General features: G+C 33.3%; 1 long non-coding RNA gene across 2 annotated transcripts; it reads right to left on the bottom strand.

Annotated features, from left to right (window-relative positions):
• Window positions 1-1,294: 1,294 nt before the first annotated feature.
• LOC127700789 (uncharacterized) lies at window positions 1,295-12,526 on the bottom strand. 2 transcript variants are annotated; one of them, XR_007981719.1, is made up of 4 exons: window positions 12,399-12,526; window positions 11,386-11,747; window positions 2,095-2,174; window positions 1,295-1,493 (listed from the first exon to the last, which is right to left on the bottom strand). It is a non-coding gene; the product is annotated as an uncharacterized LOC127700789 (long non-coding RNA). The 2 variants fall into 2 exon arrangements; XR_007981720.1 differs by lacking the exons at window positions 1,295-1,493; window positions 2,095-2,174 and adding exons at window positions 10,118-10,319; window positions 11,063-11,142.
• Between the last annotated feature and the right edge of the window lie 6,177 nt (window positions 12,527-18,703).

Here is an 18,703-nt window from a genome sequence, read left to right as displayed (position 1 = left end):
GAGCTCTAAATTTCAATCATTTCAGAAATATCCTATCTCTACTTCCTACCACACCAACTGCTTTAGTGGTATCATGGTAGCGTTCTCCCATCGAGTGTTGGGGGACGTCGATTCGACCTCCATCCAGATCAAACCACAGACTTGAAAATTGGCATTTCCTGCGTCTTCTTTAAGCATCTACACGACATTTAGAAGTCGGAATAAAGACTGGTCGGCTCGGGAACAGGATAATTTGCAAGTCAAAATAATCAACGAAATCGATCTTCCTGTCCGACCTTATTTTGACCTTTTTAACTGATATTCTATCCAATAACCGAATTTGCCGAGCATATGTACAGATATAATGCTGTCGAATTATTGCCTTGCAAGTCACTAATGTATCATCGGTGTTTTGGGGTTTATATTGACGAAATATAACCATGCTGATTGCTAATAACGAATAATTATTCGAATTCAGTTATTCTAAATGTTTGAAGCCAAGAAAAACATACTCAAATTATAACATATTATTATAGTTATTCGAAAAAAAATACGGTATCCAATGCAAAAACTCTGGACACTTTAGTTGTTACAGCTACGTGATTTTGGTGTTAGCAACCACTAGTATATGAAATAAAGTCCATACAAAGACAAAAGTAGATATTGAAGTTGTAATGTAACCCAACCTTTAGGTACCTAAACGTTTTCGGTAATTCTTTAGGCAGAAAATCTACAGAACACACGCTTGTCTTGAGCAAAAATTGCGGTAACCTTTTTAAAAGAATCTTTATAAGTACACATCTACTAAAAAACTAAAAAAGATGCATGAAATGCTTCTTTGAATTCTTTTTCTTCTATTTGTGGCCTTCTCATTAATAAAAACTCGCCGCCATGATGTAGCAAAGAGCGCTAAAAGTGGTGTTAAACGCTAACAAACAACCAAACAATCTTCTATTTGTTTAGAAATAGGATATTTGTTGTTTAATTTGTGCATTATGTGTTGTTGACCTTGCCTCCTAAGGTTACCTATTATTATTTGCAAAAACTATCCACTCGTGGATGGTTCATAGATACCTATGCAATATTGATGGGGTGAACTTTTTTTATTGCAACTACGTTTTGACGTCCGAAAAAAACTTTAAAAGATCAAATAGATATCGAAGAACAACTAAAATCTTTTTAGTTTATTAACCATAAAAAGATGCGTAAAACAGTACACGAAACCCTCAAATGCTGGTCAAACTAGACTAGTGCTTAAGAAGCTTCAGTGTAATATTTCAGGATACTTTGGCAGTGCAGTAATAAACTAATAAAATTAATTTCTAGGTTTTATTTTTCATGTATCACATTATTACAATTACAATGCATTAAATTTTACACTTTTTATCAAAATTGCAACAGTATACATTTTTTTTCATTTCCATACACTAGAGTTCACATGTTCTTCAGATGCTTCTCAAATAATCACAGTTTTCGTAAATCTTGTAGCTTCTTTTATTATCGATATGACTACACTGAAATAGTATAATACATTCAATTAAGAAAATAAAAAAATGTATATTGTCATGTTTGCCGAGTTTCAGTGTTAATTGCGCAAAGAGTTTATGAATAAATCGATAAGTTCGGTAAATGTCAAGAAGATAGCAACCCAACAGCACATGTTCAATTAGTATCTGAGCGAAGGTCAATGTTTTTTCTCTTCTTTTTTTTTTGACTGCACATTTTATTATTTTCTCTCTCTCGTCATTTTAGACTTATCACGTGTGCTTGGTTCATATTTGAAAGGTAATTTAATATCCATCAAGTGATCAATATTGTAATCATTTTGATATTAAACAAACAACAATATAATGTAAACAATTCCAAACTTATATTTATATAAAGATATATTGAGGTTAACAGATAATTGTTCTCACTGCCCGAGAATTAGATTTGAAATTCACATGTAACTGTTTCAAACTGATCCTCAAGTTCAATGCCCATCGCATGCAGAATAATCAAGTACATTTTTCATATGTACAAATTTTTACAATGAAAACAATGATTTGGTTACAATTACATCAATAAATGACTAAAGATTAAAAAGACTTACAATAATCTGTTTCTGATACTTACATTAAGTTAGGTTTAACGACCAAACAGACCATTGCCATTGTTGTTGTTGCCCAAAAGGAGAAGCAAGAAGAAAAACATGACTAAAATAAAGAAAACGTTACAATTAACATTCAATATTGAGAATTTATATGCAATTGTAAATATCTTAAAATCATTATTTTAACTTGACCACAGGCAACCTAAATATGCCATACAATTTACGAAGATTTAAAAAATTCAAAGTATGTTTTTCCTTGTGAATTTATTTAAAAGAAATAGCGTGATAATTTAGCATACCGCTAAAGTTATATACACTAATTGTTATTTTTTTCGATTAAAAGCAGAACTTACGGAGAGCTCCATTTTGTCCGAACAGACCACCGTCCATGTCTCCACCAATACCACCAGCATATGACCCAGCAAGACCTCCGGCATATGGACCAGCAACAGCCCCTCCATAAACTGGGTATGGACTGTAGTGTACGATTTCGTCAACGTAGCCTCCCTTCTTTCCATATCCGGAATATCCTCCATATCCATGGTAGCCACCTGCTTTTCCATATCCTTGGTGACCTCCATTTCCATATCCGGACCATCCACCCTTCATGTACCCACCTCCATTACCGTAACCATCAGCTCTCACACAGTTCAAAGCAAACAGACCCAAGACGGTGACAATGGCAAGTGTGGATTTCATTCTGAAATTCAAAATCTACGGTTAATAATGTCATCAAGTGAAATGTCATGCAACTGTTAAGGATAATGCAACATGATGAATATCAAACCCCCCCCTCTCTCTCTCTCTCGCTTGTGTTGTTTGTGTTTTTGTTGTTGCCTTTTTTACTTCTTTTTTTTATAGCGGTGATGTCTGTTAACCTTTGACTTATGCATTGTGATTACCCCTTGTTATTCATTTCCCCTCTTTTTTTTTACAAGTTCCCCTCACTTAATTGAAAAATACAACTCTTAACATCCCTATCTTTCTATCCTTTGTTGTACATTTACAAACACGATTTTATCTAAATCGATTATCTTTTTTTTAGCTTTTACAAAATAAATAATAGTAACATCGATAATATTATGACATATTTCATGTTGTTGTGTAGCCTGAGGGTTTATATATAGACTTGTTTAAATATTTTTGAATTCTAGAAAAAGAATAAATAAATATTAAAAAAAAAAAAAATTAAATAAACATAAGAACATAAGAACGACCACACATTCAGTTTTTAATGTAATTATAGAATGAAATTTTATGTAAATATTCAAATGGTTATTTATTTTTTTTTTTCCCGAAAATAAATTAAAATGAATTGAGAATTAAAAAAAAACGTTTTGATAATTAAGTTATTATTTGAGTTGTTAGTACTAATACTGTAGTGAACTTACATGTTTGCTGGTCGGGAACTCAGTGATAGTACAGAGAAACATTCTGGTATTTATACAAAAAAAATTTAATACGTAATTTGTGCTAATTATTACAACTTCCGCTATAGACATGTAAGGTTACATTAGCTCTCAATAATGACGACTTCAGTGTGTACACTAAAGAGATTTATCCTGCTAAACTGACTTTAAATAAAGATAATACTAACAACGAACACTGCCCTTTCCTGGATCTTGATATCTATATTTTTAACGGAAAGCTTAATACTAAAATTTACGATAAAAGAGATGAATTTTCATTTCCCATTGTTATTTATCAATCTTTAGATGGTGACGTTCCCTTGGCACCATCCTATGGTGTTTATATATTTCAACTTGTTCGATTCGCTCGTGTTAATAACAACGTGTTTGATTTTAACGAAAGAAATCTCTGTATTACTGAAAAGTTATTACTCCGGGGTTTTCGATATCTCAAACTTGTCAAAACATTTACTAAATTTTATCATCGGCACAAGGACATCATTCGTAAATATAAATCAACATGCAGACATCTTATACTTTCGGGTATTTCAACCCCCCCCCCCCCCCCAAATCTTGTATGGTAATATTTTATACAAAGCACAAAAATGAATTTTGATTCACTCATAGGGTCTTTGCATCGGAAATAAACACATTTATTCTTAAACTAGTTGTTTATGTCTTTCTCGTATGATTTATGATGGTATGATACTAAACCCCTGACTGGAGGGATTGTGCATGATTTTCATATGATGAAGACATAATCTTTCAATCAGTTAAATTGAGGTCTGGAGCTGGCATGTCAGTAACTGCTAGTAGTCCTTCGTTAATTTATGTTGATTATTGCCATTTTGCTTAGTTTCTTCTGTTACATTATCTAACATCGGACTGAATTTTGCCGTGCGTATTGCTGTGTGTTAGTTTTTTCTACATTGGCTAGAGGTGTAGGGGGAGGGTTGAGATCTAACAAAACATGTTTAACACCGCCGCAATTTTGCGCCTGTCCCAAGTCAGGAACCGCTGGCTTTTGTTAGTCTTGTATATTTTTTTAAATTCTGGTTTCATTTATATGTTTCGGAGTTTAGTGTGACGTCCATTTTCGCTGAACTAATATACATTATTGTTTAGGGGCCAGCTGAAGCCCGCCTCCCGGGTGCGGGATTTTCTCGATGTGTTGAAGACCCTTTGGTGGCCTAGGGCAGTTTTCTGCTTTTTGGTCGGGTTGTTGTCTCTTTGACGTATTCCCGTTTCAATTCTCAATTTCATAACATTCATTCATTTCTTTATTTCCTCTTCATATAGATTACATGAATTATATTATGAACAATAAATCAATACATTAATAACAGAAAATACAAATGATAAAGTTATGAACAATACGTAATATCTATATGTAAATGAAAATTGTAATATACAGTACAAGAGTATAAGAGTATATATCATGAACTGGCGATATTTCATGTGCTAACATTATACAATACTGTACAATTGAAGGATCTTTTCCTAGACAAATTGTAAATAATAATTCATCATTACATTCACTTAGATCAACATAGAGATCGAGAGAAAAGTTTTCTAGTATTAAGTCCAACCAAGTGCTGTACATATTTGATGTACACTTACAGCCCAAAGCATGCATGTACGAAAACTTCAGTGAACAGATGGTCGCAAATTTCACAAAATTTGGAAACGTGGTTTGGAGCGGTAGATATCAGTTTTCCGATAAACAGTGCAGTACGAATTTTGGAGCTGTTCGAAGGGAATTTCCACACAAGAGCCGGAGATACAGATTTATGTATATATTTGAATCTTTTGAAGTCATTGTCCGAATTAATGCGATTCTACTACATTCACAACAATACGTTCCCATTGCAGCTTATCAGGAAAGTTGCCATCACTAATATAGGGGATAATAAATTCATATAGATTTTATTTATTTAGAATGTCTAAAATGTCCGGAATAAATCCAATATGGTTTCGTCCATCTAACAGGCACGATAAAAGTCTTTGCAGAAAGATTTGTTTTGCAAGACAAGAATTTTTTTGCAGTTTTACAAAGTTTTTCAAAGAAATATAATTTACGTTTTTTTCGATTTCTCAGGTCATATTTCGTAGCCCAACCATGCTTTCGCACATATCTGATCTTGTTGACGTCTTGAACTTTTGTGCATGCTTTACATCAAAATGTTGAAGTCTATTCAGTAATGTGACATCTTGATATATTAGACCAAACTTCACAGCCATATAAAAAGTAGGAATTACAAACGGCTTATACAGTTTCACGAGAACTAATGGATTCGTATTATCACCTTTTAAGTTTGCAATTGCAAAATAAGTGTTTCTACCCTTCCTACAAGCTTTTGTCGTTCTTGCTAGTGTGTTTAATTTTCCGTTTAGTTCAATGCCTAGATGAATATGGCTTTTTACAACAGGTACAGGTTTTTGGTTTATTTTTCAATCATAGTCTGTTTTTATAGAACATTTTGAAAATTGAATAACACAAGATTTCTTTCCGTTGAACTGAAACCGCCATTTATTTGAATATCTTGTACATATATCAAGCATGTGTTGTAAACGCTTCGGTTTTGTAGCAATACATATAATATCGTCTGCAAGTGAGGGTGCACAACATTTTATACTATTGACTCCAGTAACTTTATTACTTCTTTCTGATTCATTAATTACTCCACCAATAAACACTAGTATAAAAAAACAGACAATACACCTTCTTTAACTGTCATAATGAACCATGATGAGGGAGTGGGGCTATATATTCTCCATGGAAATGAGACTTGCAACCAAATATCACTGACTTAAAATTAGTGGTCCATCTTAAACTGATCTAATCATAAACTAACACATGTAAACTAAGCAAAAATTTCAAAGTCAACAGACCATGACTGAGGGGTAAAGACCAAATATTCTCCATAGAAATGAGATGTGCTAATGATTATACAGCTGCATACCAATTTTCATTGACCTACCACTAATAGTTCCCCTTAACCTGACCTAATCACAAACTAACACATGAAAACTAAGCAAAAGTTTCAGTGTCCATAGACCATCACCGAGGGGGCGGGGCCAAATAATCTCCATGGAAATGAGATATGCCAATGCTTATACAACTGAACACCAATTACCATTGGCCTACCACTAGTGGTTCCCCATTAATTGACCTAATCACAAACTAATACATGTAAACTATGAAAAGTTTCAAAGCCAATAGACCTTGACTGAGGGGGCGGAGCCAAATAATCTCCGTGGAAATGAGATGTACCAATGCTAATACAACTGAATACCAAATATCATTGACCTATTACTAATGGTTCACCATAAATTAGACCTTATCATAAACTAATACATTGTTGACGACGCCGCTGCCGGCGCCGCCGACGCCGGAAACACTTGTAGGAACGTCGTATTGACACCTTTCCACTTCAAGGAACTGTAAAATTCCAGATCGTGTTGATTTGTTATCTATTCCGGATAAATAGAATCTAGCGGATCGTTTTCTTTGTGTTACACAAAAATATCCTCATTTAAAGGTTTTATTTCTTCGGTATTTCCTTGTACACGTACCGGTATTTTATAGTTTAATATTGATCTTTATTTGAAACTTTCGATGTTTCCGTTAACTGATCTAATTCGGGATTAGACACAAAATGGTTCGAATAGCCTACTGGCGATGACGAATTGTCACTTTCCTTTAAGGACTTTTAAGGTTAATTCTTTTGCAATCTTTCACGATTCAATCGCAATACTTGACCACCTTTACCTTTTCTTTCACGATAATTTTTTCTCGATATACCGAATGACAGCCGTCACATATAGATTGAAATGAGGTTGAATTATTGTCTTGTATGTCACTGATGTATAAGTAATATATAAATTCCTTTAAAAAGACGTTTAATCCTTATAATTCTTTATAATTGGAGATAATTAATTTAATTTACCCACCCGTAACCTCTATCACGCGTAAATTGTACATTTGTGTCATTGATTTGGTTAACGCTAAAAAATGTATTCCATGAAATTTGCTTTCTGATACAAAATAAACTACAAGAATATCTTGTTATCATTCAAATGAATGTTAATTATGTAATTTAACGACGAAGTGATAATACATATTTTTTAACGTCGAGCTGGTTTGTTTTATCATCGCCGCAATCTTCTTTACATTGGTTACAGATTGGAATCATTTGCCACACAACAAATAATCTCATGCAGTACAGTACAGTGATTCAAGAGTATGATCTCAGAATCTGCTCTAATCCCTATTTTCTACCCTTAACTTTTATTGTTATCAAATGTATATAGTTTTATCTAAATGTTATTTTTCAATTGTACATATAGTCAGGAACCTGATGTTCAGCGGTTGTCGTTTGTTAATGTAGTTCACAAGTGTTACTCGTTTCTCGATTTTTATATAGATTTGACCGTTGGTTTTCCTGTTTGAATGGTTTTACACTAGTCATTTTGGGGCCATTTATAGCTTGATGTTCGGTGTGAGCCAAGGCTCCGCGTTGAAGGCCGTATTTTGACCTATAATGGTTTACTTTTACAATGTGTGACTTGGATGGAGAGTTGTCTCATTGGCACTCATACCACATCTTCTTATATTTATATATTATTTTGATTTTTGATTTTGTTTCTTTTTTTCTGGTTATCTTGTGTATATTATAAATCAAATTTTATAGTCGACGCTCGGCGAATAATCTTCAGTAAATGAAGGATCGTTAGAAACTTAAAGAAGAAGAAGAAGAGGTTACAAAAAGTAGTTCCGTCAACTTCGTCTATCGAAAAATAAATAACTTCAAGAGCAACTACCGGAAGCCCTCTCGACCAATCATATAAACGTATTCCCTAATATGTAAAACATATAAGAATTATTAACGAATACTTGTTCGAATTCAGTTATTTCAAATGTTTCAAGACAAGAACTATATACTAAATTGCTTCATATTATGATAGTTATTTGGGGGAAAAATACCGTGGCAACCGCAAAAAGTCTGAACGCTTTAGTTGCTTACAGCTACGTAGTTTTGGTGTAAGCAACTACTAGTATATGATATAAAGCCCAAAACAAGACGAAATAAAATTGAGAATGGAAATGGGGAATATGTCAAAGAGACAACAACCCGACCAAAGAGCAAATAACAGATAAAGTATATATTGAGGTTTTGATCGAAAGTAAACCTTTAAGCCTGTAGGTACCTAAAAGTTTTCGGTAATTCTTTTGGCAGAAAATCTACAGAACACAAGCAAGTTTATCTTACCTTTTTCAATGGGCAAAATGAGCATTAACCTTTTTAAAAGAATCTATTAAAGAATTCAAGTACAAATCTACTTATTTAAACGCATAGAATGCTTCTTTGAATTCGTTATCGTCTATATGTGGCTTTCTCATTAATAAAAACTGGCCGCCATGGTATAGCCAAGAGCGCTGAAATTGGTGTTAAACACCAATAAACAAACAAACAATCTTCTATTTGTTTAGAAATAGGATATTTGTTATTTTATGTGTGCAATATGTTTTGTTGACCTTGCCTCTTAAGGTTACCTATAACTATTTGCAAAAACTATCTACTCGTGGATGGTTCTTAGATAGATTTGCAATATTGATGGGGTAGCATATTTTTATTTTTGCAACTACGTTTTAACGCCCGAACAAAACTTTAAATAAACTTATTCTAAAATGTTACCTATTCAACACTGTAATTAAATCTTTGAATATTGTTTTATTGGTATAAATATTGATTTTGTTATCAGTAAATTAAAACCATACTAAATATTACACAAATCTACTTTCACGGTAGTACAATCTGTCGATACCTATAATTTGGCATTGCATAAGGACATGTTTTTCTCTGACTGTTAATGACGTCTATACACTAAATCCATTGGATGTTGGATGAGTACTGATTGATATTTTTGTCTTAGATACATGATTTTTTTTATTTGTTATTGGCTTTGAACTAACTGTCATTAACTGCTAGTACTCTCAGATCTGTACTTAGTGTCTTTTTGTTGTGTGGATGTATTAGTACCCGTCCACGTCCACTCTTTGTTTTTGTTAGATGTATTTCTATTTGTATCCATCTGATGAGTTAAGCCAGCCTTTTTCAACTGATTTTTATAGTTTGTTCTTATGTTGTACTGTTACACCACTGTCCCAGGTTAGGGGAGGGTTGAGCGCTCACAAACATGTTCAACCCCGTCACATTCTTTATGTGGCTGTCCAAAGTCAGGAGCCTGTAGTTCAGAGGTTGTCGTTGGTTCATATCTGTCATATTTGTTTATCATATTTTTCATCTCGGGGCCTTTTATAGCCGACCATACGGTATGCGTTTTTCTCATTGTTGAAGGCCGTACGGTTGCCTATAATTGCTTACATCCCATTCATTTGAACTCTGGTGGATAGTTGTCTCATTAGCAATCATACCACATCTCCTTATTTTTATATTAAAAAGCTCGAATATACATCGAAGACAGACTAAAACTATTGTGTTTCTTAACCACAGAAAGCTGCGTAAAAGAGTACATGAAATTCCCGAATGATAGTCAGACTAGTGTTTAAATAAAAAAATCTTCAGGGTAATATTTCAGGACACTTTTGCAGTGCAATAATAAGCTTTTAAAATTTAATTTCTAAATTTTATTTTTCATGTATCACATTATTGCAATTACAATACAATAAATTTTACACTTTTTATCAAAATTGTAACAGTATACATTTTTTCCATTTCAATACACTAGAGTTCACATGTTCTTCAGATGCTTCTCAAATAATCACTGTTTTCGTAAATCTTCTAGCTTTATTCATATCGACATCTTACACTACACTGAAATAATAATTATATTACATTCAATTGAGAAAATAAAAAATATAAAACACAAAGGAACATTGTATCCCTGTATTGGACTTGAACAATTGTTGTTTTTACCGAGTTTGAGTGTTCCGCAAAGAGTTTATGAATAAATCGAGATATTTAGTAAATGTCAATGAGACAGCAACCCAACAGTACAGATTCAACAAAATTGTAATCTGAGTGAAGGTCGCATATCTACAAACAACAGACGAAAACTTTATGTATCTGGTACCTTTATAAGTTTTTAAGATTCTTATCTAAATGCTTTCTTTTTCTTTTTTGACCAGTTAACTTTATATTATTCTTTCGCCAATTTGTACATTCCACGTGTGCTTGGTTCTAATTTGAAAAGTCATCTATTCCGTTTGATCTAATATTTATCAAGTGATAAGTAATGGTAATCATTTCAATAAACTAGAAAAAATTATAATGTATACAATTTTAAACTTGTATTTATATTTTGATTGTATACATATATTGAGGTTAACAGATAATTGTTATCTTTGCACGAGAAATCGAATTAGATTTGAAATACACATGTAACTGTTTCAAACTGATCGTCAATGTCAACAAAAGGCGTCCAAAACCGGCAGAATAATCAAGTTTAGTTTTTATATGTATAAATTATTACAGTCATAACAATGATTTGGTTACAATTACATAAATAAATGACCAAAGATTAATGAAAACTACAATAATCTGTTTATGATACTTACATTAAGTCAGATTTAACGACCAAACAGACCATTGCCGTTGTTGTTGTTGCCCAAAAGGAGAAGCAAGAAGAAAAACATGACTAAAATAAAGAAAACGCTACAATTAACATTCAATATTGAGAATTTATATGCAGTTGTAAATATCTTAAAATAATAATTATTCCACAGGTAACTTAAGAATGCCATACAATTTAAGCAGATTTAGAAAATTCATAGTATATTTTTTCAGGTGAATTAATAAAAAAAAAATAACGTGATAATTAAGCATACCGCTAATGTTTTATACTCTAATTGTTTTATCATAGATTAAAAACAGAACTTACGGAGAGCTCCATTTTGTCCGAACAGACCACCGTCCATGTCTCCACCAATACCACCGGCATATGACCCAGCATAACCACCGGCATATGGACCAGCAACAGCGCCTCCATATACTGGGTATTGACTGTAGTGTGTGATTTCGTCAACGTAGCCTCCCTTCTTTCCATATCCGGAATATCCTCCATATCCGTGGGAGCCACCTGATTTGCCATATCCGTGGTAACCTCCATTTCCATATCCTTGACCTCCATACCCGGACCATCCACCCTTCATGTATCCACCTCCATTACCGTAACCATCAGCTCTCACACAGTTCAGGGCAAACAGACCCAAGACGGCGACAATGGCAAGTGTGGCTTTCATTCTGAAATTTAAAAAAATAACGGTTAATTATATCATCAAATGAAATGACATGCAACTGTTAAGGATATTCTGTGATTGCAACATGAAAAATATCAAAAACCCTCTCTCTCTCGCTTGTGTTGTTTTTTTTTTTATAGTGGTGTTGTCTATCAACATATGAGATTACCCCCTTTGTTATCTATTTCCTCTCTTTTTTTACAATATTCTCTCGTTTACTTAAATTCAAAAATATAACTCTTAACATCCATATTTTTCTTTCCTTTATAATATAGTTCCAAACACAATCTCATTTAAATTAATTTTCTTTTTCGAATTTTTATAAAAAAATAAATAATATTAACATGAAGGATGACACAGTTCATGTTGTACTGCAGCCTAGGGATTTAGATATAGACTTGTTTAAATACTTTTGAATTCTAGAATTAGAATAGATAAATATATATAAAGAAACGAACGATAATTTATTTAGTTTTTATTGTCACTGAATTATAAAATGGAATTTTATGTAGATATTTAATTTATTATTTTTTTTATTTTATTTTGTTTATATTTATTTCCGAAAATAAGTAAAAATGAATTGAGTGTATAAAAAAGTTTTGATAATTTTAAAAGTTATTTTTGAGTTTTTAGTACTAATACTGTAGAAACTTACATGTTTGCTGGTCGGGAACTCAGTGATAGTACAGAGAAACATTCTGGTATATATACATAAAATTAATAATACGTAATTTGTGCTAATTATTACAACTTCCGCTATAGACATGTAAAGTTACACATAAACTTCCACATTTGTGTCTAGTAATTCGATAACATGCAGTGTCGACTTGTAAATTCCACATTTAGAAACAAAGAAATAATCCGAAGGAATAGATACCATTCTTAATAGTTATGCTGTTTTATTACATACAATTCATATTTTGTCAAAAAACTTTCATAATGTTTTATAATAGCTTTTGAAAAGTAATTCCATATATAAACATTTTTTTTCATTGGAGAAACAAATAAAAGGATGAAAAACGAACGAGTAATATGTAATTGATATTTTATTCAATATTTAGCATTCTAATTGCTCTCCATATATAAAATGTATAAATATGGCACTACACGTACTTCAGATAAAAACAGAGCGCATATCAACAATATACGAGGTAAAAAGGCAACTTTACAATCTTTTAAAATATCTAAAGTCAGTAAAACATTCTCAATATTTTAATATGAATCTATGGTAAACATAGACGGGAGTCCGGGTAGAGGATCTTCATTCCTTATATTTCTTCATATTCATATTCTCTGATTTTTTGGCCTTTTTTCTCTTTTCTTTATTTTTTTGCCTATTATTGGGTGGCCCCTATATATATCATTCTCTATTCTTTGGCCCATTTCTTATTTTTATTTATTCGTTATACTTTCACCAATTATTCACTATTCTATAAACCCCATCCAGACCCTCATATATTGTATCTATGTTTCATTTATATCAGAAATATAAAAGAAATTTTCAAACAAATAACTAGACAATATTCTTGTGTGTTATGACTAAACAATGTATTAAACAAATAAATATGAGCTTGCATATTTTTTATTCTTATTTTATCTTATTAAGATTATTTACCCGACTGAAATACAGTGTACAGGTATCTTTTCATCTAAATTACTATTAAAAAAACAACAGAATAGCATCATTTCAATTATTGTTGTACATGTATATATATATCATATGATAAAAATTTCTTGTTAAATATTTATATCAATTATTCATTTTTCAAGATATCTTGTCAACCATTTTTTTTAAATGAGCTCTGGCTACTGGTCAAATGTTATACATAAAGACCCAAGTCAACAAGGAGTGTTAAAAAACAGTCACTGTGGTAGCAAATATATAATAAACATAAATTGAATTAGGCAAGCTCGATTAAAAAAAAATATTTCAAGAAAATATCCAAACCGTTTGGACTAATATATTTTCAAACAGGTTTCATATAGGAATACTTAAGATTAACTGTTTCTCGGGGTAGATGCAACCTTAAATGTTTGTGCAATAAAAGTATATTCTAGGAGTCTTTTATAATTCACGCATACCCTTAATCCTTATTTCTTCATATACACTGTACGAGAATGAGGTTTAACCTTATCTATCTATTTGTTAGCAATCGCCTCGGTGGTCTCGTGGTAGCGTGTTCGCCTCGAGTGCGGAAGGTCGTGGGTTCGGGTCAAACCAAAGACTAAAATTGGTATTTGCTGCTTCTCCGCTAATCACGCGGCATTAAGGAGTAAGATCAAAGACTGGTCGGCTCGGAGTCAGAATAATGTGTCCGGATAAGGTGACATGTCTTCCTGCGGACTGCTACCTTGAGAACTAGCAAGTTGAAAATCCGGATCAGCGTGTCGGTCTACTACAAAGCAGGGTTAATATTCATATTACATTAACATCTTCTCGTCCTGAATATACATATTAATTTGCCGCTGGACGTTAAGCAGCCATCATCATCTATTTGTTAGCTGCGGTAAGTTATCAACTTGACCATTATTAATGGAGGCAAGTAATACGACAGACGTAAGCCACTCGATAATCGATTATGTAAACGTATTATGTTAGCGCCTTTTTACTTATTACTTAAAGAAGGTCAACAACATGGTTAAACCACAAAAAATTTTACAGAAAATTAAGATTGTCTAACACGAAGCCTACTATAAAACAGAGGGTGTCTGAACTAAAATTCTCAGAAAGGGAAATCAGTCTCTGCTCCGCTAGACGGTTCTTGGTATTGTTCATAACATGTAAAAATCCTGATAGCAAGTTTTAAGTGATTCTTTGTAAATTGATTGATTGATAGATTGTTGGCGTTTAACGCTGCTTTCAGCACTGTTTGCTATATCTTGGCGGCCAGTTTTTATTAGTGGAGGAAGCCGGGGTCCCTTGGGCGAACCACAGACCTTCGGCAGGAAAACTGGCATGCCTAGTTAATTAAGGTCGGAGTTGAACACACCTGTTACGTGCGGGGTTCGAACTTATAGCCTCAGTGTTGACAGGCCACTAGCGATTGCTGTAGATGAATTACTCAGACCACTCGGTCACTGAGGATCCTCTGGTGATACGTCATGAACGAAAAAAAGCTGTAAGAGAAAAGGACACAAGTTCAAAAAATTTTCTGCAACAACTTAAAAATGAAGCCATAGTTTTATGTTACTCCTGTTATTTTTAACAGTTTCGCCTTTCAGTCCAAAAATTGGGATTTGTAAAGATCTTCACTATATAAGAGGGACAATTTAACTAAGTAAATATGAAAGACTAGCTAGTATGTTATTGATTCTACATATATAATAAAAGCACTTTTTTCTGACTGAAATGTTAGTGAGTTTTGATATTAAATTTGAACAGACAGGTTACATATTACTAGTATTCGTCTTTCTTCGTGGAATTTGCTGCTTAGAAAGTAAACTGTTTGAAAAAATAAACAGCCCACTTCCCATCTATTTTGGGATTTTGCATTGCTTGTAATAGCTCGAAAAAGATCTCAAATTTCAGTCGTAACAGCTGGTCTTCAATGTAAACAGTCAAATATTTTGGTTATAAAAGCAAACTGTATTCATATTTAGATTCTACAACACTAGGATCGACCCTAGACGTTTTAGAATTTAGAACTCCGAAAAAGGTAAGTCAGGATAAATATTTTTGGATAAATCTAATACCGTTTCATATCTTTACAATGTCAAGTACAAGATACAAAAGCAACAGAGGTTCAATAACCTAGATGAAATCAAAATAATCTCCGGCATAGATGCAGGATTTGAGGTTAGTGGGGCGGAACACCAACTGTTACAATACAAAACAATTGACTTGTTTTTATGCTAAACATTACTTTTTGTAATTTTACTGGTTGGTCGCCGAATGCACATCCGCCCGAATCCACCAATGAAAATCTTCGTTGTTTCTTTTTAAACAGACAACTGATGTATTATTTGCATCGCTTATGCCCTCAATTTTTTCTCAATAATAACAGTTTACGGTTGACAAAATTAACAATTTATTTCAATTTTAGACTTACTAAGTATGATTCTCACTACGGCACTCTTGTTCCTGTTTTAGACTTACCAAGTATGATTCGCACTACGGCACTTTTGTTCCTGTTTTAGACTTACTAAGTATGATTCGCACTACGGCACTTTTGTTTCTGTTTTAGACTTACCAAGTATGATTCTCACTACGGCACTCTTGTTCCTGTTTTAGACTTACTTAGTATGATTCACACTACGGCACTTTTGTTTCTGTTTTAGACTTACCAAGTATGATTCTCACTACGGCACTCTTGTTCCTGTTTTAGACTTACCAAGTATGATTCTCACTACGGCACTCTTGTTTCTGTTTTAGACTTACCAAGTATGATTCTCACTACGGCACTCTTGTTCCTGTTTTAGACTTACTAAGTATGATTCACACTACGGCACTTTTGTTTCTGTTTTAGACTTACTAAGTATGATTCACACTACGGCACTCTTGTTTCTGTTTTAGATTTAATAAGTATGATTCTCACTACGGCACTCTTGTTTCTGTTTTAGACTTACTAAGCATGATTCTCACTACGGCACTGTTCTCACTACGGCACTCTTGTTTCTGTTTTTGACTTACCAAGTATGATTCTCACTACGGCACTCTTATTTCTGTTTTTGACTTACCAAGTATGATTCTCACTACGGCACTCTTGTTTCTGTTTTAGACTTACTAAGTATGATTCTCACTACGGCACTCTTGTTTGTTTCTGTTTTAGACTTACCAAGTATGATTCTCACTACGGCACTCTTGTTTCTGTTTTTGACTTACCAAGTTTGATTCTCACTACGGCACTCTTGTTCCTGTTTTAGACTTACTAAGTATGATTCACACTACGGCACTTTTGTTTCTGTTTTAGACTTACTAAGTATGATTCACACTACGACACTCTTGTTTCTGTTTCAGACTTACTAAGTATGATTCTCACTACGGCACTCTTGTTTCTGTTTTAGACTAAGTATGATTCTCACTACGGCACTCTTGTTTCTGTTTTTGACTTACCAAGTATGATTCTCACTACGGTACTCTTGTTTCTGTTTTTGACTTACCAAGTATGATTCTCACTACGGCACTCTTGTTCCTGTTTTAGACTTACCAAGTATGATTCTCACTACGGCACTCTTGTTTCTGTTTTTGACTTACCAAGTTTGATTCTCACTACGGCACTCTTGTTTCTGTTTTAGACTTACCAAGTATGATTCTCACTACGGCACTCTTGTTTCTGTTTTAGACTTACTAAGTATGATTCTCACTACGGCACTCTTGTTTCTGTTTTTGACTTACCAAGTATGAATCCACTACGGCACTCTTATTTCTGTTTTTGACTTACCAAGTATGATTCTCACTACGGCACTCTTGTTTCTGTTTTTGACTTACTAAGTATGATTCTCACTACGGCACTCTTGTTTGTTTCTGTTTTAGACTTACCAAGTATGATTCTCACTACGGCACTCTTGTTTCTGTTTTTGACTTACCAAGTTTGATTCTCACTACGGCACTCTTGTTCCTGTTTTAGACTTATTAAGTATGATTCACACTACGGCACTTTTGTTTCTGTTTTAGACTTACTAAGTATGATTCACACTACGACACTCTTGTTTCTGTTTCAGACTTACTAAGTATGATTCTCACTACGGCACTCTTGTTTCTGTTTTAGACTAAGTATGATTCTCACTACGGCACTCTTGTTTCTGTTTTTGACTTACCAAGTATGATTCTCACTACGGTACTCTTGTTTCTGTTTTAGACTTACCAAGTATGATTCTCACTACGGCACTCTTGTTCCTGTTTTAGACTTACCAAGTATGATTCTCACTACGGCACTCTTATTTCTGTTTTTGACTTACCAAGTTTGATTCTCACTACGGCACTCTTGTTTCTGTTTTAGACTTACCAAGTATGATTCTCACTACGGCACTCTTGTTTCTGTTTTAGACTTACTAAGTATGATTCTCACTACGGCACTCTTGTTTCTGTTTTTGATGTACCAATTATGATTCTCACTACGGCACTCTTGTTTCTGTTTTTGATGTACCAATTATGATTCTCACTACGGCACTCTTGTTTCTGTTTTTGACTTACCAAGTTTGATTCTCACTACGGCACTCTTGTTTCTGTTTTAGACTTACCAAGTATGATTCTCACTACGGCACTCTTGTTTCTGTTTAAGACTTACCAAGTATGATTCTCACTACGGCACTCTTGTTCCTGTTTTAGACTTACCAAGTATGATTCTCACTACGGCACTCTTGTTCCTGTTTTAGACTTACCAAGTATGATTCTCACTACGGCACTCTTTTTCCTGTTTTTGACTTACCAAGTATGATTCTCACTACGGCACTCTTGTTTCTGTTTTAGACTTACCAAGTATGATTCTCACTACGGCACTCTTGTTTCTGTTTTAGACTTACCAAGTATGATTCTCACTACGGCACTCTTGTTTCTGTTTAAGACTTACTAAGTATGATTCTCACTACGGCATGTTTTTTTAACGATTGTGTTTCAAGTATTCCTTGTTTATCGAATAAGTCTAAAAAGGACTTTGATGACTCCAGAAAAACTCTTGTAAAAGTACAGGTAGAACTCCGTCAAAGTATAAATGTCCTTTAAAATAACCACAAAAAGACAATCAAAACTTTAGACAACAAGAATACAATCACTAAAATGGAGAAGACCATAAAAATGACTACATCAACATTGGAGAAACAGCTTGGAACTTCTAAAGATACATTCACTAACATGGAGCAGAAATTAAAAAAGCTCGAAGAAGATTTCTAAGTACTCGGAAGAGACTTTCAAAGTAAGTATAATTTAATGTCCGAGATTCTTTCTTTTTTATTTAGAAATAAGGAGATGTGGTATGATTGCCAATGACAAATATCGACCAGATTTCAAATAATTGGATATAG

The sequence above is a fragment of the Mytilus californianus genome, unplaced genomic scaffold (genome assembly GCF_021869535.1).
Source record: "Mytilus californianus isolate M0D057914Y unplaced genomic scaffold, xbMytCali1.0.p SCAF_5, whole genome shotgun sequence".
In the NCBI taxonomy this organism is placed as follows: domain Eukaryota; kingdom Metazoa; phylum Mollusca; class Bivalvia; order Mytilida; family Mytilidae; genus Mytilus; species Mytilus californianus.
Note: the sequence above shows the minus strand (reverse complement) of the source record. Positions and strands in the feature narration are given on the sequence as shown.